The sequence below is a fragment of the Carcharhinus amblyrhynchos genome, unplaced genomic scaffold, assembly GCF_965287045.1.
Source record: "Carcharhinus amblyrhynchos unplaced genomic scaffold, sCarAmb.v2.hapA scaffold_42, whole genome shotgun sequence".
NCBI lineage: Eukaryota > Metazoa > Chordata > Chondrichthyes > Carcharhiniformes > Carcharhinidae > Carcharhinus > Carcharhinus amblyrhynchos.
The window spans coordinates 3653893-3677326 of record NW_027649783.1 but is presented as its reverse complement, the minus strand read 5'-3'; the positions used below and the strand labels follow the sequence as shown (position 1 = coordinate 3677326).

The following is a 23434-nucleotide window of genomic DNA, read 5'->3' as shown; positions in this document are numbered from 1 at the left end:
ACATTTCCCACCATCCAGGAGAAAGCATCCCACTTCATTCTCTTCTCATGTATAAAAGTTCACTCTCTCCACTACAGACACACAATGGCAGCAGTGTGCACCATCTACAAGATGCACTGCAGCAACTCAGCAAGACTCCTTTTCCAGCACCTTCCAAACCCACGGCCACTACAGCCTAGAAGGACAAGTGCAGCAGATACATCAGGATAACACCACCGCGCTGCAGGGCACTGATATTTATTTATTGATTTTTAGTTATTTATAAGTTGTTGTTGTTGCGTGTGAGTTTTTAATCTTCTTTATCTTCCAAAAGAAGCAGAAGAATTATTGAAAAATATGTTCCTACTTCCAACGCAATCAGCGAACGCAATATCAAACGTTAAGAAAGCCACTGGGGTTTGTGTTTTCTTCTGTGGTTTCCCTGAGAACCGAGTAAACAAACACAGCGTGGAAAGATGGCAGAGCAGGAAATATCAGCGTCAAAACTGAATCGCGTCAATGAAGCAGGAAACCGTTTGCTACTAATCTGATCCAAAATATGACTCTGATGGGATTTAAACCCACAGCCTTTGAATGGCTAACCTGTCTGTAATTAGAAGTCCAAAGCGCTACCCATTGCGCCACAGAGTCACATATCAGCAGCTGGCTTTACAGGGTCATATATGGATTCTTGACAATGTAACAGCTGCTGGTAAGTTCAACAATCTCACATTTAAAACGTCGGGAACTTCATTGATTGCAAACCATGTTGGACATCTTATGCCTGTTAAAACAGCGTTGGAAATGCAGACCTTTATGTCCTTTTTATAGGGAATCTGTCCAGAATGATCCTCCCTCTCTCCTCCTCCTCATTCTCTTGCACAACTTGGAGTCTAATCTGACAGGCTTCATAGTCGGGAGACACATTCTACTCCCTCTGTCACAGGGCGGATCAGTTGCATTAAAACCCCTGAACAGAACACAACACAAAGCTGGAAGCTGGAAATCTGAAACAAAAACAGGAAATGCTCAGCAGGAGAGGCAACACTTTGATGAATGGAGATTTGTGTAAAACCAGCTCCTGAAGCACAGCACAGCTGCACAGTTTAAAGTTTCCTTTAAATTTAAATTAAAATTAAATATTAAAAATTAAAATAAAAAAATGTTAAAATTAAAATTAAATTCAATAGGGATTGGAATGCCCTGCCTGCTGCAGTTGCAAATGCGCCTAATTTGGGGGCGTTTAAGAGATCCGTGGACAGGTTTATGGATGGAAAGGGATTGGTTTAGGTTAGAGGGTCGTTGCTTTTTAATTGGTCGGCTGTTCTGCGCTGTAATGTTCTATGTTCTGTGTTCTATATATCCACAATGGATGCTCCATTCTGTGATTTTGAACAATTCAAATTGAGAATGTGCATTGTTATTCTAGTCGCCACAGCCTGAAAACCACTTCAGGCATTGATGTCACCCTTGGATTTTAAATTTGTAAATCCATTCTCTATCTTTTTGAAGCGAATATTGAAACATTATCCATCAGCCGCTCAGTTCTTTTTGAACGAGAAGGAGAATTGAGGATATATTTGGATAACTTTCTTTGACGAAATTTGTACAGAAGCACAAAGGCAAGAATCACACACAGCGCTTCATTAAACTCACCCGCTAAACATTGAAAGGTGACAGTTATTCATCAAGGGATGGAAATCCATTTATTCGTTTATTTTCCAGACGTCGCTGGATTCCGGGGAAGTGCCGGATGATTGGAAAACGGCTAATGTTACGCCGTTGTTTAAGAAGGGTGCCAGGCAAAAGGCGGGGAATTATAGGCCGGTTAGTTTAACGTCTGTGGTAGGTAAAATGTTAGAATCTGTCATTAAGGAGGAAATTGCGAGGCATCTTGAAGGGAATTGCTTGATAGAGCAGACGCAGCACGGTTTCATTAAAGGGAAGTCGTGTCTGATAAATTTACTGGAGTTCTATGAGGATGTGTCTAGGGCGTGGATAGAGGAGAGCCGGTGGATGTGGTCTTTCTAGATTTTCAGAAGGCGTTTCACAAAGTACCTCACAAGAGGTTATTGCAGAAGGTCGAGGGACATGGAGTTGGGGGTAGGGTGTTAGCGTGGATAGAGGATTGGTTGTCAAATAGGAGGCAGAGAGTGGGGGTCAATGGGTGCTATTCGGATTGGCGGATGGTGACTAGTGGAGTGCCGCAAGGGTCGGTGCTGGGGCCTCAGCTTTTTACCATTTATATAGATGATCTGGAGGAGGGAACCGAGTGTAGGGTGTCGAAATTTGCTGATGACACCAAGATTGGGGGAACGGCAAATTGTGCGGAGGGTGTGGAGAGTCTGCAGAAGGATCTAGATAGGCTGGGCGAATGGGCCAGGAAATGGCAAATGGAATTTAATGTTGGCAAGTGTGAGGTGGTCCACTTTGGTGGGAAGAATGGTAGGAAGGACTATTACTTACGGGGCGAAAAACTGCAGCAGACGACGGTGCAGAGGGACCTCGGGGTCCTTGTGCATGAGTCGCAAAAACCCAGCTTGCAGGTGCAGCAGGTGGTCAGGAAGGCGAATGGGATGCTGGCCTTCATAGCGAGGGGGATTGAATATAAAAGTAGGGAGGTCTTGCTGCGGCTGTATAGGGCATTTGTGAGGCCGCAGCTGGAGTACTGTGCGCAGTTTTGGGCGCCGCACCTGCGCAAAGATATTTTGGCCTTGGAGGGAGTGCAGAGGAGGTTTACTAGGCTGATGCCGGAGTTGAGGGGGTTGAGCTATGAGGAGAGGCTGAATAAACTGGGCTTGTACTCGTTGGAGTTTAGAAGAATGAGGGGAGATTTCATTGAGACGTATAAGATGATGAATGGGATGGATAGGATAGAGGTGGAGAGACTCTTCCCGCTCAAAAAAGACAGTAAGACTAGGGGGCACAGCCTCAAGATAAAAGGGAGGCGGTTTAGAACGGAGTTGAGGAGGAACTTCTTCACTCAAAGGGTGGTGAATATCTGGAATTCTCTGCCCGTTGAAGTGGTGGAGGCTGCCTCGCTAAATATTTTTAAGACGCGGGTTGATGGGTTTTTGATAAGAGAGAGGATTAAGGGTTATGGGGAGAGGGCGGGAAAGTGGAACTAAGCCACGACAGATCAGCCATGATCTTATTGAATGGCGGGGCAGGCTCGAAGGGCGAGACGGCCTACTCCTGCTCGTATTTCTTATGTTCTTATGTTCTTATGACAATAGGAAAGTTGGAACAGTATGCAATCTGGACAATATAACTGAGCAGAGTGAAACACAATGGGGACTGGGTAAGATGAGCCGACCATGGGCAGTGAACAAAGTGGAGGTGCAATGTTGTCAGACGGAGCAGGGAGTCGTTGCAGAGTGAAGGAACATCGGAACGTGGGAGTGTTAAATGTTTAATGATCACTGTACAAGTAGACGGTGAAATACAGACCTAAGGCTGGATATTCAATGTGTTCTGAGATGGGTGAATAGACTGTGACATCTTGGCATGGTAAAGGTGCAATAGGGACGAGGAACACTAAAGGTATACACTTTAATTTATATCACCTCTCCTCGAGCTTCGGACCGAAATATAACACTTCACACTTTCTTACATTAATTAAATTGCATCTTTCGCATGTCTGCCCATTCCACCAGCCGGTCTGTATCTTCTTGAAGATGTTCAATATCCTTCTCACTAAAGTTTCTCACTATTTTCAAGTTTTGTAGTGCTGGTAAATTTTGAGTTTGAAACCTGTACACCCAGGTATCGATCAGTAATATACGTGGAGAAAAGCACGTTTCTCTCTATATACCATCCCCAATCAGAAATAGGTACATTTTTGTGTAATATATGCTTTAATATGTTTGTACCAATAATTAAACTATTGCATAATGAAATTCTGACTATTCTAAACAACAATGATTCAACATGCCACTTGGTTCAAAAGGAAATACATACCGGTACTAACACCCTTACTTAAAAAGCATAGCCTTGCTGATTTACCTGTATTTATATGATGAATAAACTCAGCACAACATGGGCAGGCGGGTCGAATGGAGTACTTCTGCTCTTATTCCCTATCTTCGTGTGTCTGTATCCTGGTTGTTAATTTCCCCTCAACTGGATTGCTGAAACACACGGTTCACTGGGAATACCAGAATAAAACTAAAATATGAGAGAAAAATCAAACTGTGGGATTCTCAGCTCTGTCAGACTGTCTGGTCTTCAGACAAGATGACAACGGACGGCATTCAGCCAGTTTCCTGAATCCACAGCACGCGGTTATTTATCCGATGTATCCGATCCCAGAGACCCCCAACACGGTTAAATGACCTTAAATCGAGTGATTGTTTTTTTTTTCCCGTGTTCTGCAGTAATATATTCTCTGCAATGACTACTCGGGAACACGAAACTGCTCCTGATTTCACTCATTCTCAGAATCTACTCTGGAGAAAAATGAAAGCAAACCCCGGGCTCGTCCGGGATCTCTTGCATTTTCGTGCCGTGATCCTAAGCGAGAATCATACCCCGAGACCAACGAGCCAACTGCCAAACGCTGTGCGATGGAAGCATCTTTTCAATATCTCCTTTAGCTTTTTAACCATCTTTTCGGAACAACATTGTAAAATCAGGAATGTTCCCGAACAATGTTCCATTTCACTGTCTGTTCTGGTGAAGATCAGAAGCAGTGATATCAGTTTTCACCACTCGCCAAGTCGACCTGTTACAAACTCGCCAGTCGCGTCGGTAATCTCATTCTGACAGCCGGATTTGATTTGATTTGATTTATTTTTGTCACATGAAATAGTACACAGTGAAAGGTATGGTTTCTTGCAGACAAAGCAAAGTTTTTTCTTCATGCATCCATCTCATTCTCTTTCCTGTTAATCCAAAAGTCTTAATGAGTTAGTTAAATCCGCTGTTTGCTGCATTAAATGGTTCTCCGTATTGGGGAAAATAACTGATCTCGTCAGAACTGAGTTGTCGCTCCGGAAGTGTAAGTGACAAGTGTACAATGCGTATGGTTACTACACACATCCGCTCCTTGTTAGTATAGTGGTTAGTATCCCCGCCTGTCGCGCGGGAGACCGGGGTTCAATTCCCCGACGGGGAGGTCATCGCAATTTTATTACTTCAAATTGTGCTTGTGTTGTTCTCTCACTTTCAAAATAGAAACGAAAAAGATTGTCAAGAAACGAAACTTTCAAGAATGCAAATCTTTACATTTGCACCGACACTTTTCCTGACCTGAGATCAACGTTCGTTCAATTCATCAGCATTTTGGCTCACCTTTGATCTGGCGATGTCATGTAGTCAACACGTCGAATATTACCCTGATATTAGCACAATGTCAATAAATGCTGTGATTTCATATTTTTCAGTTCTATTTTTGGATGATCCACTGATTCCCAGATCTTTGTTATTGTTTGTTGTTCGTCCATCGTCATTGATTACCATTCGTCATTTCGAAGCTGGTTGCGGTGTGTTCGAAGGTGACTGGTCAGGGCCAATTCGGGCACGGAATGTCCTGACACATATTGGACAGACTTGTGTAGACACTGTAGTTGTTGCGCTGGTGGCTCTGGACTTGCGCAGCTCGCGCTTAAATTGTGCTTCAGTAATACACCTTGCTTCGTGAGCTTGACAGCCTTTGTGGGTGAGGCAGTGCCAGTTAGGGCGGTTTTGTGCCAGCGTTTCCCAGGCGGTCGTGTCAATGTCAAGCGACTTTAGGGAGGCCTTCAGTGTGTCTTTGAAAGGTTTCTTCTGTCCGTCATGCGAGCGTCTTCCAGCAGAGAGTTCCCCGAAAAGGAGCTGCTTGAGTTTGCGCTCGTCTGACGTACGGATGGCATGGCCTGCCCACCGGGTCTGCGCTCTCATCAGCAGTGTGTGTTCTGATGATAGCCTTGCCCTAGAGAGAACTTCAGTGTCGGGTATTTTGTCTTGCCATCGGACGCGTAATATTCTGCAAAGACAAGTCATGTGGAAATGATTCAGCTGTCTGCATGCCTTCGATACACAGTCCACGTTTCACAGGCATACAGGAGGGTAGTGAGTACCGCGGTGCTGGAGACCTTCAGTTTTGTTGCTGGGCTGATTCCTCGACGTTCCCATACAGTGGAGCGCAGTCTACCGAAAGCAGAACTTGCCTTTGCTATTCTGCAGTTAACTTCTGTATCAATAGTCACTTCTTGGGAGAGGGAGCTGCCAAGATAAGTGAACTGGCCCACTGCCTGTAGTTTCTGCCCTTTGATTGTGATTATGGGTTCTGTGTACAGTGCATGAGGAGCAGGCTGGTGCATGACTTCAGTCTTTTTAATGTTGATGGTGACTCCAAAGTTGTCACAAGCCGTGGAAAATGTGTCCATGCTGACTTGCATCTCTGGCTCTGAGCCAGTATACAGGGCGCAGTCATCGGCAAAGAGGAAATCTCTCAGAACAGTCTCCTTCACTTTGGTAATAGATAAGTCTCCTCAGGTTGAAAAGCTTCCCATCCACTCTGTACTTGAGGCTGATTCCAGCAACACTGTCCTGGAAGGCATCATTCAGCATGGCAGTAAACATCATGCTGAACAGTGTGGGTGCGAGCACACAGCCCTGTTTGACTCCACTGGTGACTCAGAGGATTATCCGCCATTCAGTACTCTGGACATCGTGGGACTGGCGTAACATCTGAATGCACTTGGGGGGCAGCCGAACTTTGACATGATCCTCCACAGGCCTTGTCGGCTGACAGTATCGAAGGCTTTCGCGATATCAACAAAGTTTGTGTCGAGCTCGCGATTCTGCTCCTGACACTTCTCAGGGTAATATTCCACGTGTTGGCTACGTGGTATCGCCAGATCAAAGGTGAGCCAAAATGCTGATGAATTGAACGAACGTTGACCTCAGGTCAGGAAAATTGTCGGTGCAAATGTAAAGATTTGCATTTTTGAAAGTTTCATTTCTTGACAGTCCTTTTTTTCTGTTTTCGAAGTTGGAAAACAACATAAGTACAATTTAGCATAATGACATTCTGATAAACTCCCCGTCGGGGACTTGAACCCCGGTCTCCCGCGTGATAGGCGGGGATACTAACCACTATACTAACGAGGAGCTGATACTTGAGGCGACCATACGCATTGTACACTTGTCACTTTCACTTCCGGAGTGACAATTCAGTTCTGACGAGATCAGTTATTTTCCCCAATACGGAAAACCATTTAATGCAGCAAACAGCGGATTTAACTAACTCATTGAGACTTTTGGATTAGCAGAAAAGAGAATGAGATGGATGCATGAAGAAAAAACACAAATCAGGTGGAGACAGAAAGGTGCGTTTGCCGTTCATATCAAACCGCATGTTCTTTTTTAATTTTGGAGGAAAGACGGGGTGTCTTGAAGTTTGAACATTCTGGACAATCTCAGCTGGTCTCTCTCCACAGATGATGTCAGACCTGCTGAGTTTTTCCAGCAGTTTTATTTGTTGTTTCAGATTCCAGCAGCGGCAGGATTTTGTTTTTATCTTTTCAAGAAATGTGTTTTTTTTCTCCAAACCGCTGGAAGTTTCAAAGTGCTTCACAGCTGAGATGCTTTTCTTTAATTATGTTGTCTTTTTATTGCCTGAGGTACAGGTGCTGATTCAGCAACAAACATAAAGTAACAATCATAGTTTGGAGATTTGTCATTTCAGGAACAATCAACTTTGTCCAGATACAAAATCCCAGAACTGATGAACAATTATTCCTTGAGCCTGACGTGATTTGAACACGCAACCTTCTGATCTGGAGTCAGACGCGCTACCGTTGCGCCACAAGCTCACATATCTTCGAGTCCTTTTACATCTGTGTCATGTTTGGTGAATCCAAAACTCAAACAGGGAATTGTCTCCCTCTTTGCATTCTCGGGATTGAAATCGAATGGAAGAGTAACAGCGAACCAAAATTAAAGAGAAAATAGAAACACAACATTATTCTACAGGAGAAATGTGTTTTGTTCAAGAGGTGATTAGAAAGACACACATTGTATGACGAGGTGGCCGAGTGGTTTAGGCGATGGATTGTTAATCTATTGTGCTCTGCACGCGTGGGTTTGAATCCCATCTTCGTCGGTATTGCGTCTTCTGTGCCTCTTTATTAAGGTTGAACTCAATCTGTGAGATTCCGGGAATGTGGCCTGGGTCGGATTGCTGTTAGTGCAGGCTCGATGGGTCGAATATCTTTCTTCTGCCCCGTGGGGATTCTATGATTTCCGGAGCGGCAGTTTCACTTCTCTGAGAGTATTGATACACCAGTTCCTTATCTAAAAAGCCGACTCCGATGAGTTCGGAACCACAATCTTTGAATATCTGACCAGACAATGATGAGAAGTCCAACATGTCATTCTTTGCGCCGCAGAGCCGCAGCTGCAGCATTTATTCCCCATTCCTACATGGGAATTTCTGACTTGGTCGAACAGGCAGATGAAAAGTTGAGCAATTGGACAGTGATTACATTTCAAAAATATTTCATTCTCATTAAAATGTTTTGGGACGTCCTGTGGTTGTGAAAAGAGCTACAGAAATTTCAGTAGAACTCCGATAGGACACAGACAGTTTGGTCCAATGGGAGGACAGGTGGCAGATGAAGAATGAAGTGATTCCTTTTGGTGGGAAGAACACAGAGAGACAATATAAAATCCAGGGTATAATTACAAACCGGGGCACAGGAACCGCGGGAAATGGGTGGGCATTGGTAGAAATCATTGAAAAAACCACGTGATGGGTGATCTGGCGAGATCAGCGAAGGGAATGACTTGTCTGCCTAAAAAGCAGGAGAGCGGATGGGCTGCGAACCGGATAAATAACAACCCCGCAGGCGAGTCTGTAACCGCTCTCTGTGAAAAATTCAAATAGCTAGGTTACATAATAACTAACTGGAAAGAGTTAGTAACAAGATCAGTCTTGACCCAAACGGAAGAGATGATCTTGAGACTGAACCAAACCGCTGGGCTCTATTGGGTGGTAGACTCGGGTCCCAGGCCAGAGGAAATTATCACCCCCAATATGCCAATATGGGCAGACAAAGAGCCCGCTGTAGAAGAGCCGGTCTGGACGGCCCATCCAGCCGAGGAGGTAGAGATAACTACTTATCCCTTCTACAACAAGGCATACCCAGCCCAGAATATGGGAACGGCAACTATGGCAAACATCGCCAATCCCGCAAACGATGCGGGTGCCCATGATGAGGGTACCTTCATCGAGACAGTCTGGGATGACTCTAGATAACTGGTTATACCATCTCTAGCTTGGACATCAGCTCACGTTCCTCAATCAATATCAGAGGGCCCTTGACTGTGGTTCCACTCGAGGTCGTCAGAACCGTCGACGAGCGACGTAAAGACTCGAACAAGGCACTCAACGAGTGTGTTAAAATAGCAGGACAGGTTGGAAGTGCCATAAATAAAAAATACAGTATCCCGGGCTTTCTAACCGAAAGTAAGGACCTGGTACAACCTTACTGCAATGGAAATGCTGATGAGCGAATTAGAAAGCACTTTAGATATTCTCAGCCTTGCCCCACGGCTGAGGTGTGTTAATCCTTAGACTAAATCATCACCAGTAAACCCTCCCTGATAAGATGGGGATCAGTGGATGGTCATTTGGGAATATGCAAACTTCGCCTTTATATATATTCAAACTGTGTTTCTTTTTTTCATTATCTGCTGCAGTGTGAGAATTGGGATCTTTCTGATTCTGTCTGTGGAACTGCGCGTACAAAAGCGATTTGTTCTGACAGTCAGCTCCCGGAACTGTAAATTAGCTTGGAATCCATTCTGTATTTGCAATCTCTGGGATTGTAAACGAGTTGATGGATTTCCTCATTTTGAATCTCCGATGGACTTTTCTCAGCGTCGCTGACTGGGCCATTGGACAGTGATTACATTTCAAAAAGACTTCATTCTCATTAACATATTTTGGGACGTCCTGTGGTTTTGAAAGAGCTACAGAAATTTCAGTAGAACTCCAATAGGACACAGACACTTTCTTATTCATTCATGGAGCCTGGGTGTCACTGGCTGGGCAGCATTTATTGCCCAAACCTCGCAGCCCGAGGGCAGCTGAGAGTCAACTACATTGCTGTGGATCTGGAGTCACATGTGGGCCAGACCGGGCAAGGACGGTAGGTTTTGTCCCCTAAAGGACATTAGTTTACCATATAAGTTTTTCCGATGATGGTGAGGAATTTCATGGTCAGCAGTAGATTATTGATTACAGATTTCTTTTTATTAAATTCAAATTTCACCAACTGAAATGGCAAGATTCGAGATCTAGAGTATTCGCTGAGTTTCTGGATTCATATTCCAGCGAGAATACCACAAAACCATCGCCTCCAAATTTCGCTGAAACCGAATGATCTGCTAGGTGACAGGCTCTGTGACTTAGTTGGTTAAAGCGCCTGCCCAGTAAGCAGGAGATTCTTGGATTCAAATCCCAGCGGAGTCTTGTTTCTTTAACAATGATATTTGCAGTTGTGCCAGTCACAAATTTGCTTGTCAGATTTGTCTTTCCGTTCACAGTGGATAATCTCCAACGATGGAAAAATCTCGAGAACCCCCACAAATATCTCGACTATTTGTTGAGATGATCCAGGTATTTTCATCGTCTTGCAATAAAAAAAATCTTCTAAATATACTCAATGTTCCACCAACACAGATTTCCATTATTTTCTCAGGGAATTCCGAACACAGTCAAATGGCCTGAGAAACACACAAACCCTACAGTGCTGAAGGAGGCCATTCTGCCCATCGAGCCTGTACCGACCCTCCGACAGCGGATTGCACATAGGATCTATCCCCGCCGTTCCACACACCCACTCCGCTAATCTACTGATACAAATACCTTGGGGACGAAGGGACAATCTAACATGGCCAAATCCATTCAACCTGCTCATCTTTGGAATGTGGGAGGAAATCGGAATCACCTTGTTTCCTGAGATCATTTGTCTGGGTGAATTCAACTTGAACAAAACGACAGAAGTTTGGCACCATCCAGGACAGAGCATCCCGCTTCATTCGCTTCCCATGTATAAAAACTCACTCCCTCCACTACCGACACACAATGACAGCAGTGTGCACCATCCACACGATGCACTGCAGCAACTCAGTGAAGCTTCTTTGGCAGCACCTTCCAAACGCACACCCATTGGGACCCAGAAGGACAAGCGCAGCAGGAAAATCAGAATAACATTGAAAATGAGCCAAGGCTCCGCTGGGATTTGAACCCAGGGTCTCCTACTTACTAGGCAGGCGCTTTAACCAACTAAGCCACAGAGCCTGTCGCTGTTGTGGCTGTGTTCAGCGGAATGCTGGAAATACGTTCCAGATCAGGTGGTATTTGTGAAAAAGGAGACACTGCCAGGTTGTAGGACACTGATATTTATTTATTGATTGTAGTTATTTATAAGTTGTTGTTGCGTGTGTGCGTTCCTTAATCTTATTTATCTTCCAAAAGAAATGAAATATCTAATTGAAAAATATGTTACTATTTCTTACCCAACCAGCGAACGTTGTGTCAAACTTTAAGAAAGGTTTGTGATTTATTCTCGAGTCAGTGGTTTCCCTGGGAGCCGGGTTAACAGAAACAGCATGGAGAGATGGCAGAGCAGGAAATGTCGGTGCCGAAGGTGAATCACATCAATGAAGCAGCAACTGGTTTGTTACTAACCTGATCCATAATCCGATTGTGGTGGGATTCAAACTCACAACCTTTAAGTGACTGAATTACCATCATTTGGAAGACCAACGCGACACAGAGACACAGGCTGAAATTTTACTTTACTTGCCCTTAGATGGATTTTTGACAATGTGGAAACTATTGATAAATTCAATAATCTCCGAGTTAAAACTGTTAAGAGGGATTTCATTGATTGCAAGTCATGTTGGGAAACCTGAAGTCTGTTAAAACAGTTGTGGAAATACAGACCTTTTCGCCTCTGTACAGGAAATCTGTCCCTCACAGAATGATGCTCCCTCTCTCTCTTCCTCACTCCCCTGTACAGCTTGAAGTCTCGTCTCGCAGGCCTGATAGTTGGGAGATACTTTCTACTCTATCTGTCACGGGGCTGATCAGAACCTGTTCCCTGTTCCAGTTAAACACCTGCACAGAACACAACACAAAGCTGGAAGCTGGAAACCTGACAAAAAAAAACAAAAAATGCTGGAAATGCTCAGCAGGTGAGGCAACATCTCATTAACGGAGATTTGTGTAAAACCAACTCCTGAAGCACAGCACAGCGGCACAGTTTAAACTTTCCCTTCATCCACAATGGATGCTCCATTCTATGATTTTGAACAATTCAAATTGAGAATGTGCATTGTTATTCTAGTCGCCACAGCCTGAAAACCACTTCAGGCATTGATGTCACCCTTGGGTTTTAAATTTGTAAATCCATTCTCTATCTTTTTAAAGCTACTGTTGAAACTGTATCCAACACACGCTCAGTTCTTTGTGAAAGACAAGGAGAATTGAAGATATATTTGTATAATTTTCCTTTGACTAAATTTGTACAGAAGCAGAAAGGCGGGTATCACAGTCAGCTCTTCATGAAACTCACCCGCTAAACATTGAAAGGTAGCAGTGTTTATTCAAGGGATGATTCTTGAACATAGAACATAGAACAGTACAGGCCCTTCGGCCCTCAATGTTGTGCCGAGTTATGTTCAAACCCAAGATCAAGCTACCCCACTCCCTGTCATTCTGGAGTGCTCCATGTGCCTATCCAATAACAGCTTGAAAGTTCCTAAAGTGTCCGACTCCACTATCACAGCAGCAGTGTATTCCACACCCCAACCACTCTCTGAGTGAAGAATCTACCTCGGACATCCCTCCCATATCTCCCACCATGAACCTTATAGTTATGCTCCAAGGGAAAAAAAAACCTCCGTTTGTGTATCTTTGCAACATTTACAGCTTGTGTCTGTGAGTAAATGACATTTCAGCGATCTGTTACTCATTCAAATGTTAACTAGTAACGAGAAGCGGAAGAAAGTTACTGCACCCTGGACGGAAATATCAAATCATTTTGAAGGAGCCGCCATGGAATTATTTTTGCTGTTGCAAAAAGCGAAATAGCAGAGAATGGTTTCGATCCATCGACCTCTGGGTTATGGGCCCAGCACGCTTCCGCTGCGCCACTCTGCTACGTAAAGCCCTGTTATTCATTTTTTATTAATGGAGAATCGAAAAGTTGGAACGATGCAATCTGGGCAATACAACTGAGCAAGGTGAAACACTATGGGGACTGGACAGGATAATCCTACCGTGGGTAGGGCACTGAGTGAAGATGCGACATTGACTGAGTTGTCAGACGGAGCAGGAAATCGTGTCAGAAGATGCCAACGAAAGTTGGAGTGCCAAATGTTTTATGATCACTGTACAAGTAGACGGTGAAATGCAGACTTCAGGTTGGATATTCATGAGTTCTGAGATGGGTGAAGAGACTGTGGCATCTCAGCGTAGTAAAGGTGCAATGGGGATTGGGAAGGGTAAAGGTGTACGCTTTATTTTATATCGTCTTCCTTGATCTTCGGACCAAAATGTCTCACTTCACACTTCCTTACGTTAATTAAGTTGTATCTGTCACGTGCCTGTCCATTCCACCAGCCTGTCTACATCTTCTTGAAGATTATCAATATCCTTCTTATTAAAGTTCAGAATATTTTCAAGTTTTGCACCTTTGGCAAAGTTTGAGATTGAAACCTGTCCACCCAGATATAGGTCAGTAGCCTCCTCCAGCATCTACGGACCTCCCTATCTCTGTAAAGCCTTCCACTCACTACAACCCTACTTATCTCTATAATTATCTCCAGCTCCTACACCCCTCCCTCTCCCTGTAACCTCCTCCAGCAATTACAACTATTTTCCCTCTCCTACCACCACCAGCCACTACAACCCTCCCTATCTCTGTAACCTTCTGCACTCACTAAAATGCTCTGAGATATCTGCTCACAGGGGGTGGGAGTAGGACGAGTCCATTCAGTCCCTCGAGCCTGCCCTGTTATTCGGGAAGGTGAAGGCGGCTTTGTTTCCAATCTCCACCTTCACCCCTTTACCCCGTCACCCTTAATAACCACTGTTAACAAGAAGATAGCGATCCCGGGTTAACAATTCACTGATTCCCTTTTGGGTGAGGGCAAGATTCCAAAACTAGGAGTGGCCTCAAGTGTTACTCAGCTTCTCTCCTGGGAGTTAAACTCTGTCCCTCTTTCTCTCTACCCATCCTCCCTCGAAACCAGGTCCCAGGGTTCCCCCAGCCTCCACCAGCAGAAATCATTCGGCTCTCTTTACCCCCACCATCACATCCTGAAAAATGTAATTAAACCCCAGAGAAAAAGGCCCTCATTTTTCTAATCACTCCTCGTAACTTCACTCCCAGCTCCAGACTTCAGTCTAGTGAACTTTATATTATGTCAATCCCCCCAATGCCAATTTGTATGTGGCTCGGGTAATAATCCAGAGATTGTAACCCCTGAGGGCCTGTTCTTTAATGTATTTCCTCGTTGCTGATGAACCCCAAACAGGTCCTTTTACCCGGTCTTCCACCGTTACTCAAAAAGGACTCTAAATAACCATGAGAAATCAGTGAACATTTCTTGTTTAGAATCGATTTCACAGAGATAAGGTTGTTTATCACTATATGGATCACAACAACTGGATCCCACCCCCACTCCTACTTCAATACCCTTTCAAGCCAATCAGAGATGTCCCTCACCATGGCACCGAGCAGGCAACATACTGTGTGGGACTCTCGATACAAAGGATGTTATCAATCCCCTAATTATAGAATCTCCGAGAACGGCCACTCGACTAGAAATGTGCTCATTGGAGTTTAGAAGAGTGAGAGGGGATCTCATGGAAACTGATAAAATGCTGTCAGGATTAGACAAGGTAGATTCAGAAAGAATGTTCCCGATGATGGGGGACTCCAGAACTAAACGTCCTCCAGAATGTGTGGAATTCACTGCCACAGGAAGTAGTTGAAGCCAAAAATTGTGTGTGATTTCAGGAAGAAATGAAATATAGCAACAAGATTGGTAACACGATTCTAAACAGGAAATTTTCACTGATTTCTTGTGATTATATATAACCCTCGTTTCCTAGTTTTCCAAAACGATTATCCCTCCCTATTTTCCCACCTGAAACCTCCTTTCTCAAGCTGTTATTACCAGGAATGTCCTACGCCCAGTAATGAGCAGCTTTTACAATGTGTTTGAATGATCACAATTCCATATCATCTAAGCAGCATTTTGAAGCTCTCATTCATTCACTGTATTCTGGTGAAATATGATCTTTATGTTCTGTGAGTAATTACATAAGAATCTTCCTCTGATATGAGACCTCGTTTTGTCCTTGTTCCCCTGATGCTGCTTTATTTCTCTTTCTTCTCTCGTCATGATCTTTCTCATGGAATTTCCAGCACACTCGACCCAGTTCGCCAGCTGAGTCCATCCCGGCCCTCAGCACAAATCCACTTCTTGAAAAAAGGAACACAGAAAGTTACTTTTTTTTAATCGGTTGCCACTCTAAACAAATTGTAACTTTTAAACACTTCATGTCAGACTCGCTGCGAGCAGGGCTCGAACCTGCGTGGGGAAACCCCATGGGATTTCGAGTCCAACGCCTTAACCACTCGGCCATCGCAGCTACTGATTAACAGCCCGTCAGAAACATTTCTACTAACTTTATCAGACACAGCAATGATGCAGAGAGCAGTGTGTGAGCTGAATTTGTTCATCTTTTATTTTGTATCTTTTTCTCCGAATGAGAACTCATTTATTAGTTCAGAGACTTGTTTCTATGTTTCGAAAAAATGTTCATTAAAAGCAAATAGATTCCGAATTTTAGGGGAAAAATATAAAACATGTATTTTCATTTCATTACCATCAAATGTTGCGTTTGAACTTTATGTCCATTTGTTTCGAGACACAAGAGGATAAGTTTCTAAATAAATTCCCATTGCGACGCCGGGAATTGAACCCGTGCCAGCTGCTTGAAAGGCAGTTCTGTCCCCCGCGATATCACCAACACTCGCTTGGTTGAAAGAGTCGTTATTTTCATTCGTTATAATTACAGAACTAACTGAGTTGCTGATTTCACCAGACACGAGATGTGTCCATAACGCAGTTTGTAAACTGAATTTGGCTTGTCTGGACAGGTTCAGCTTCCTCTTTACCACTGTTTCTGACTGAGAAATCATTGATTAGCTTTGAGAACTTTTAGAAAAAATATGAACAAAGTTTCCACGGACAGCAATTTTAAACTAGATTTTCCGTCAGACACACATGGATGATGATAATATTGATGTGAATTTTATTTGAGCAGACCCCCTCCCCTCCCCTCCAGTTCTCAGACAGACACTGACTGGTTCGAAGTTTGTTTTACTTTTTATAGAAAATAAATCCCAGTCTCACCACCTGCTTTTCTCCTGTTCTCAGACACATTCACTTTCTACAAGGAGGCACTAACTGGTTTGAAGAATCAGAGTCAGACTGCAGTCACCGCATTCTCTCTCCATCCCATTCTCTCAGTGCCACCTTACACCATATCCGACAGAGTGATTTGGAAAAGTTGAGTGAATCACCATAAGACCATAAGACGCAGGATCAGAATTATCCCACTCGGTCCATTGAGACTGCTCCGCCATTCAATCATGCTGATAGTTTTCTCATCCCCATTCTCCTTTTCTCATTAACCCTGATCTCATTATTAATCAAAAACTGATCTGTCTCTGTCTTAATGACACTCAGTGACCTGGCCTCCACAGCCTTCAGTGGCAAACAGTTCCACAGATGAACAACTCTCTGGCTGAAAAAATTCCTCCTCATCCCTGTTTGAAAGTATCGTCCCTTTAGCCTGAGGTTGTGCCCTCTCTGGTTCTGGTATCTCCTACTAGTGGAAACATCCTCTCCGTGTCTACTCTATCCAGGCCTCGCAGTATCCTGTACGTTTCAATAAGATCCCCCACTCCAACCCACCCCCCTCCCCATGCTTCTAAACTCCAACTAGTGCAGACACAGAGTCCTCAACCGTTCCTCATACGACAGTTTCTTTATTCCAGGGATCGTTCTCCTGAACCTCCTCTGCATCCTTTTCAATGCCAGCAGATCCTTCCTTAGATATGTGGCCAAAAACTTCAAACAAACTGCAGGTGGGGTCTGACCAGACCCTTATCCAGCCTCAGAAGTACATCCCCGCTCTTGTATTCGAGCCCTCTCGACATGAATGTTTACATTGTATTTGCCTTCCTAACTGCCGACTGAATCTGCTCGTTAACCTTAAGAGAATCTTGAACAAGGACTCCCAAGTTCCTTTATGTTTTTGATTTGCTAAGCATGTTGGTTTTGGAGAATTTAGAGATTCTGAGAACAAATACTTTGTATATTGACCCTAAAGAAACACAATGATATTTGCAGTCACTATAATAATTGGACGGCGGTTGGGGGGAAGAGGGGGGGTGGGATGCGGTGGTGGACAGACATGATTGGGTCTTGCCACGGAATCTGACCAACAGCACCTGGATGCAGCACCTGTGGCTCACTGTCCAATTGCCACAGAATCTGGTTAATAGGTGTGATCCTACATCACATATACTTCAGCAGTTCAAAAAGGCAGCTCACCACAACCTTCCCAAGGGTAATTAGGGATGGGTAATAAATGCTGACCCAGACAGAGACACCCACATTCCATGAATGAATTGAAAGACAATCTGCGGGGAGCGGCCCTCAGAGTGTTTAACAGTTACTGAGCTGAAAAACTCGAACTAACCCCCTGGAATCCGGAGCAAAGGCCGGAAGGAGGAGAAATTCCGTCCTGGGACCTCCTATTGGGTGAAAGTTTTGTCCTGTGAATGTGTAGATGTGAATATTGTGGAAGAGAGAGTGTATGAAAGGAGCGGGCGGGTCAGACTAATCCAACTGTGTTTGTGTGTCTGTTCTGATCATGAGATCTCGGAGTCTCTCTTGTATAAAATGAAACGATTTTTCAATCAAAGAACACACCCAATTCCCCTGCTGAGTCCCAAAGTTAGATTTCAAGATAACGGTTTCTTTAAATACAAGATTTCAGTCGGAAAGTCTGTCAGCGATCGCGTGCCTCCACATCTTACCTCAAATCCTCAATATCAGTCCCTGAATCCAGCCACGAGCAATTAAGGCAAAACAAAATATAAAACAATGAAGCATATTTTTATCAAATAGGGTGGCAAAGCGGCACAGTGGTTAGCACTGGTGCCCGTGTTTGATTCGGGCCTTGGGTGTGTGGAGTTTGCCCGTTCTCCTTGTGCCTACATGTGTTTCCTCTGGGTGCTCCAGTTTCCTCCCACATTCCAATCGCATGCTGGTTAGGTGCATTGGCCATGTTAAATTGTCCCTCAGTGTCCCAGGATGTATAGGTTCTGGGGATTAGCCAGGTAAAATTGTACCAAAGATGTTCTTTCAGAAAGTTATTGCAGACTCGATGGGCCAAATGGCTTCCTTTTCCAATACAGAGATTCTATGCATAAACATCGCCTCCACTTATGAAGCCAAGGATCCAGTCCGCTTTCCGAACGACATGTTCAAAATGTCATCTCACTCTCAAAGATCTCTCTGAACCTCAGGCCCCTCTGAGCTTGCACACTGTTTAGAACTGGACCATTTTTTTTCTTGCCTCTCCCCATCTCTTCTCTCAAAATGCAGCATTGTTTCTGAGTGTGGGATTAATAATGTGTCTCTGCCACAATATGAGTCGGAGTAATGTGAATATGTCAAAATTCACAGATGACACTAAGATGGGTGGAAGAGCAAAGTGTGCAGAGGATGCTGAAAGTCTGCAAAGAGATATAGATAATCTAAGTGAGTGGGCAAGGGTCTGGCAGATGGAGTACCATGTTGATAAATCTGATATCAGCCATTTTGGTAGGAATAACAGCAAAATGGACTATTATTTAAATAGGAAAACATTGCAGCATGCTGCTCTGCAAAGGGACCTGGGTGTCCTTGTGCAGGAATCTCAAGGAGTTGGTTTGCAGGTGCTGTGGGGTAACGTGTACTTGAGAAAGGATATACTTGCACTGGAGGGAGTGCAGAGGAGACTCACTAGGTTGATTCCATAGATGAGAGTGTTGGCATATGAGGAGAAACTGAATAGACTGGAGGTATACTCATTGGAGCTCAGAAGAATGAGGGGAAATCTTATCGAACCATATAAAATTATGAAGGGAATAGATAAGATGGAAGCAGGGAAGTTGTTTCCATTGGCGGGTGAAACTAGAACTGGGCGGGTGGGGCCGGTGGAGGAGGGGGGAGTTGGGGCAGGGTAGCCTCAAAATAAGGGGAAGCGGATTCAGGACTGAGCTGAGGAGGAACTTTTTGACACAAAGGGTTGTGAATCTGAGGAATTCTGTATCCAGTGAAGCAGTTGAGGCTACCTCACTAAATGTTTTTAAGGCAAGAATAGATAAATTTTTGAACAAAAACGGAATTAAGGGTGAGCGGGTGGGTAAATGGAACTGAGACCACAAAAAGATCAACCATGATGGTTTTGAAGGGGGACCCTATTCCTGCTCCGAGTTCTTATGTTCTTATGAGAGCTGAGACTGCAGCTTCTGTTTCTCTAAGAGAATCTCTCTGGATAAAGCCGGAATTTACAAGGATTTCTGTCACTGAGGCATTATCTGGCGGTCTGTGTCTCACTGCTCCAACTCACTCTATCCCTCCATCCCCTCTCATCAACTCTATATGAAGGTGGGATCTTGTTGTTTAGTGACTGAGTGCACACAATCTGTATCTACATCTGATCAAATAGAATTCAGCTTGTGAACAATATCACCATTTCAACCAGCTCTGGGTTAACCCAGGCACAGCTCTGATTGGCTGCAGCCCCCTGAATCTGGGGAACAGACACTGTGAGCATCGCCGGCCTCAGAGGCTTTCACAGTTACTGAGCTGGGAAACTCCAACTAATCCCCGAGAATCCACAGCACAGAGCGAGAGGAGAGGAAAACCTGTCCTGGGAGCTGTCAATCTGAGACACAGTTTGACCTGTCAATGTGCAGATGTGAAGCTGCTCCTTCCATTCCCAATCTGCTATAACCAGGAGTTCCTAACGCCCAATAATGACCAGCTTGCAGCAATGTGTTTGAATGAACACGATGTCATATCATCCAAGCAGCATTTTGAAATGATCATTCAGTGTATTCTGATGAAATTTATTTCTTATGTTCTGTGTGTCATTCCATAAGAATCTTTCTCTGAAATGAGACCTTGTTTTGTCCTTGCGCTCCTGATGCTGTTGTTTTTCAATCTGCTCACATTCTGATTCCCCTCATGGAACCAGAGAAAGGGAACAGCACTGAATCATTCGGCTTATCTTGTCCATGCCAGCCCGAGGGCACCCAGGTGTCCTCTTCAAGCTCACCTTCCTGCACTCGGCCCGGAGCCATGGAGCTGAGAGCATGATGGTGATCCACATACTTGGCACCAAAATACCAGAAGGAGTTCCGGCTCTGGGGCTGCCGGAAGCAAACACTTTCAGTGATAATCGCTGCGAGCAGGACTCGAACCTGCGCGGGGAAACCCCATCGGATTTCTAATCCAACGCCTTAACCACTCGGCCATCGCAGCTCCACGGGTTAATGGGCTAATATAATCACCTCAGTAGCGTTCATACTAACTTCATCAGGCACCGTTATTGTACAAAGCACAGTGTGTGAGCTGAAATTTGTTCCTCTACTTTTGTATCTTTGTCTCTGACGGAGAACTCACTTACTGGGTCAGAGACTTGTTTTTGTATCTCAGTAATTTTTCATTACAAACAAATTAGTTCCGAATAAAAAGAAAAAGACAAATCTTTATTGTATTTCATTATCGTAAACTGTTTCGCTCGCCCTGGTTTTGTCCACTTGGTTGAAAACACAGGAGGAAGTGGATAAAGTTGTAAACAAAATATCAATGCGATGGCCGGGAATATGAACCTGGGTCAACTGCTTGGAAGGCAGCTTTACTCACCACTATACCACCATCGCTCACAACGCTTAAGCAGCCCTTATTTGAAGAACAAAGAACAAAAACAGCCCCGGAAACAGGCCCTTCGGCCCAACGAGCCCGCGCCGCCATTTTAATACTACCAGTTCCCCCCTCCACCCATGACCCCTATCTATTGTTTTTATGGCCATCCACATTGAGGGAAACTAATTTAGGGAGAATTTATTCCTGCCAATCAGCCTAACAGCACATCTTTGGGGTGTGGGAGGAAACCGGAGCACCCGGAGAAAACCCACGCAAGCACGGGGAGAATGTGCAAACTCCCACAGGCACCGGCCCAAATCCATGTGTCTGCACAGCAATCAGTGATAGTCACTGAGCTGTCATCTTGCCCAGTATCTGGTCCAGTTTAAGCACACACTAACGACATGAAGCACTAGGCCAATCTCGAACAACCAAGAGCAGCCCCAGTACGACCCATCGCGTGTATGCCCCTCGTTGGACCCGCGGCGGACCGACTTAAACCTGTGAATGAAAAGAGGAAAAACATTATTATCATCCCATATCCTTTTCCATTACCAGGGTCGTCCCAATGCTAATGAACCTTATTTAAAGCAACTTCCTATATCCTCCCATCTCCAACCCACTCATGTGCCTGTCTCAGTTACTCTGAAACAACTCCAGCGCGCCTGCCTCTGTTTTTTGTTCACTCCGTTTAAAGTCCGAGAGGCCGCGATCAGGTTCTAAATAAATTATCAATGCAATAGCCGGGAATCGAAACCGAGTCAACAGTTTAGAAGGCAGGTACACTCACCACAATACCACCATCGCCCGCTCTGAGTAAGTAATCGTTATTTGCATTAGTTTTAATTACGGAACTTCTGTCGGTCCTGCACCGACAACAATCCCACCCAGCCTGTATCCTCATAACCCCACATATTTACCGTGCTAATCCCCCTGACACTGAGGGACTATTTAGCATGGCCAATCCCGCTAATACGGCGCTAATTTTCATGGCTGAGCTGCCGATTCTGGAAAGACAAAATCTGCCATTCGGGCCGCAAATGAAGCTGGAGTCTGCTTTGGATCTTCTGAAACCACATGTTTACCTGGTGGCAAACTCCTGTCCAAAACTGGGGTCCTGACTTGAAACGATCGTCAGCTCCAGTTTCTCATGGGATTAGAAATATAGGAGGGTGGAATTGTTCTGGAACATTCACCCCTCAAGCCTGTGTGTCCAAACTTCATCTTGGTTCCGTGAGCCTCAAAACACTGAGCGAATCATCAGTTCCCCGGCAATAAAGAGACAGAACAAATACACCACCGACGAGGGTGGGATTCGAACCCACGCGTTCAGAGCACAATGGATTAGCAGTCCATCGCCTTAACCACTCGGCCACCTCGTCATGCAACAGCTGCTCCCCAAACCACCTCTTGTGTTTTAACATCCGTAACAAGGAACACATTTCTCCCGCAGGATAACGCGGCCTTTCTGCTTTCTCTTGATTCGTTGTTACTTTTCCATTTGATGTAAATCCAGAGAAAGTAAAGAGAGAGACAGTTCACCTCTCTGCTCCCGGTTTGGTTTTGAATTCTCCGAACATGACCCTGATGTAAAACATAGCAAGTGCTGTGAGTTTGTGGAGCAACAGGAGAGAGTCTGACCTCCCAGTGGAGGGCTGTGTGTCCGAATCACGGAGTTTTTCTGTGTCGCTCTTTGGATTTTGGTTGTTTGCGATTGTTCCTGAAATGACAAATTCCAAAACTGGGATAGAAATGAAATTTTAGCGATGACCCGATTCTCATGCTTAGTTATTTTTAATAAACTTCTCTATTTGAACAATGTGTGAGGGATATGATTTGTCCAGTGTCGGTAAAGTTCGAGCAAGGTTCACAGTCCCAGTTGTTTCTGGGAGCCATCAATGGGGAGAGCTGACTGGCTGTGATTTAACCAGAGGATTCACACCTCAGGAGAGGAGCAAGACTGAGAAGGCGGAGCCTTCATGATCAATCTCAACTGACCCGGGAATTGATCCCGCGCTGTTGGCTGAATAAACTGTCCAGCCAATGGAGACAAATGCTCTGGGCTACTCATTAATGAAAACTAAGACCATCACTGTTTCTGTTTGATGGAGTGAGTAGGTGATAGCAGAGGATGGTTTCGATCCTCTGGGTTATGGGCCCAGCACGCTTCCGCTGCGCCACTCTGCTTCCCAAAGCCAACCCCTCCCTGCTTATTACTGCTGCCCGCGAGCCAGGAATCTATTCACTGTCCCTTTTTGTTACAAACAAAACCCTAGGAAGCTCACCCTGGCTGGATAATAACCCGTAACATCACCCCGAATGTAACAGACAGAGAAAAAACACACAGAAAAGCAGTAAAAAACTATTAGGAGACACTCACAATCAGAGACAGAAAATATTCGAGCAAACCGGCAAGACACTGAGATGGAGAAACTGATTAAGTATGAAAAGG

The 23434-nt window shown here is 44.6% G+C and overlaps 10 non-coding genes across 10 annotated transcripts; 2 read left to right on the top strand and 8 right to left on the bottom strand.

Annotated features, from left to right (window-relative positions):
- Nucleotides 1–539: 539 nt before the first annotated feature.
- On the bottom strand, nucleotides 540–630 carry trnar-ucu (transfer RNA arginine (anticodon UCU)). Its single transcript is given in 2 exon segments — nucleotides 540–575; nucleotides 594–630. It is a non-coding gene; the product is annotated as a tRNA-Arg (tRNA).
- Nucleotides 631–5023: 4393 nt separating this feature from the next.
- Nucleotides 5024–5095, top strand: trnad-guc (transfer RNA aspartic acid (anticodon GUC)). Its single transcript has one exon. It is a non-coding gene; the product is annotated as a tRNA-Asp (tRNA).
- Nucleotides 5096–7002: 1907 nt separating this feature from the next.
- On the bottom strand, nucleotides 7003–7074 carry trnad-auc (transfer RNA aspartic acid (anticodon AUC)). The gene has a single exon. It is a non-coding gene; the product is annotated as a tRNA-Asp (tRNA).
- Nucleotides 7075–7706: 632 nt separating this feature from the next.
- Nucleotides 7707–7778, bottom strand: trnaw-cca (transfer RNA tryptophan (anticodon CCA)). Its single transcript has one exon. It is a non-coding gene; the product is annotated as a tRNA-Trp (tRNA).
- A 208-nt stretch (nucleotides 7779–7986) lies between these two features.
- trnan-guu (transfer RNA asparagine (anticodon GUU)) lies at nucleotides 7987–8068 on the top strand. Its single transcript has one exon. It is a non-coding gene; the product is annotated as a tRNA-Asn (tRNA).
- A 3130-nt stretch (nucleotides 8069–11198) lies between these two features.
- On the bottom strand, nucleotides 11199–11272 carry trnat-agu (transfer RNA threonine (anticodon AGU)). The gene has a single exon. It is a non-coding gene; the product is annotated as a tRNA-Thr (tRNA).
- Nucleotides 11273–13066: 1794 nt separating this feature from the next.
- Nucleotides 13067–13138, bottom strand: trnam-cau (transfer RNA methionine (anticodon CAU)). Its single transcript has one exon. It is a non-coding gene; the product is annotated as a tRNA-Met (tRNA).
- Nucleotides 13139–15558: 2420 nt separating this feature from the next.
- On the bottom strand, nucleotides 15559–15640 carry trnas-cga (transfer RNA serine (anticodon CGA)). Its single transcript has one exon. It is a non-coding gene; the product is annotated as a tRNA-Ser (tRNA).
- A 4876-nt stretch (nucleotides 15641–20516) lies between these two features.
- trnas-aga (transfer RNA serine (anticodon AGA)) lies at nucleotides 20517–20598 on the bottom strand. The gene has a single exon. It is a non-coding gene; the product is annotated as a tRNA-Ser (tRNA).
- A 1684-nt stretch (nucleotides 20599–22282) lies between these two features.
- On the bottom strand, nucleotides 22283–22364 carry trnas-gcu (transfer RNA serine (anticodon GCU)). Its single transcript has one exon. It is a non-coding gene; the product is annotated as a tRNA-Ser (tRNA).
- Nucleotides 22365–23434: the final 1070 nt, after the last annotated feature.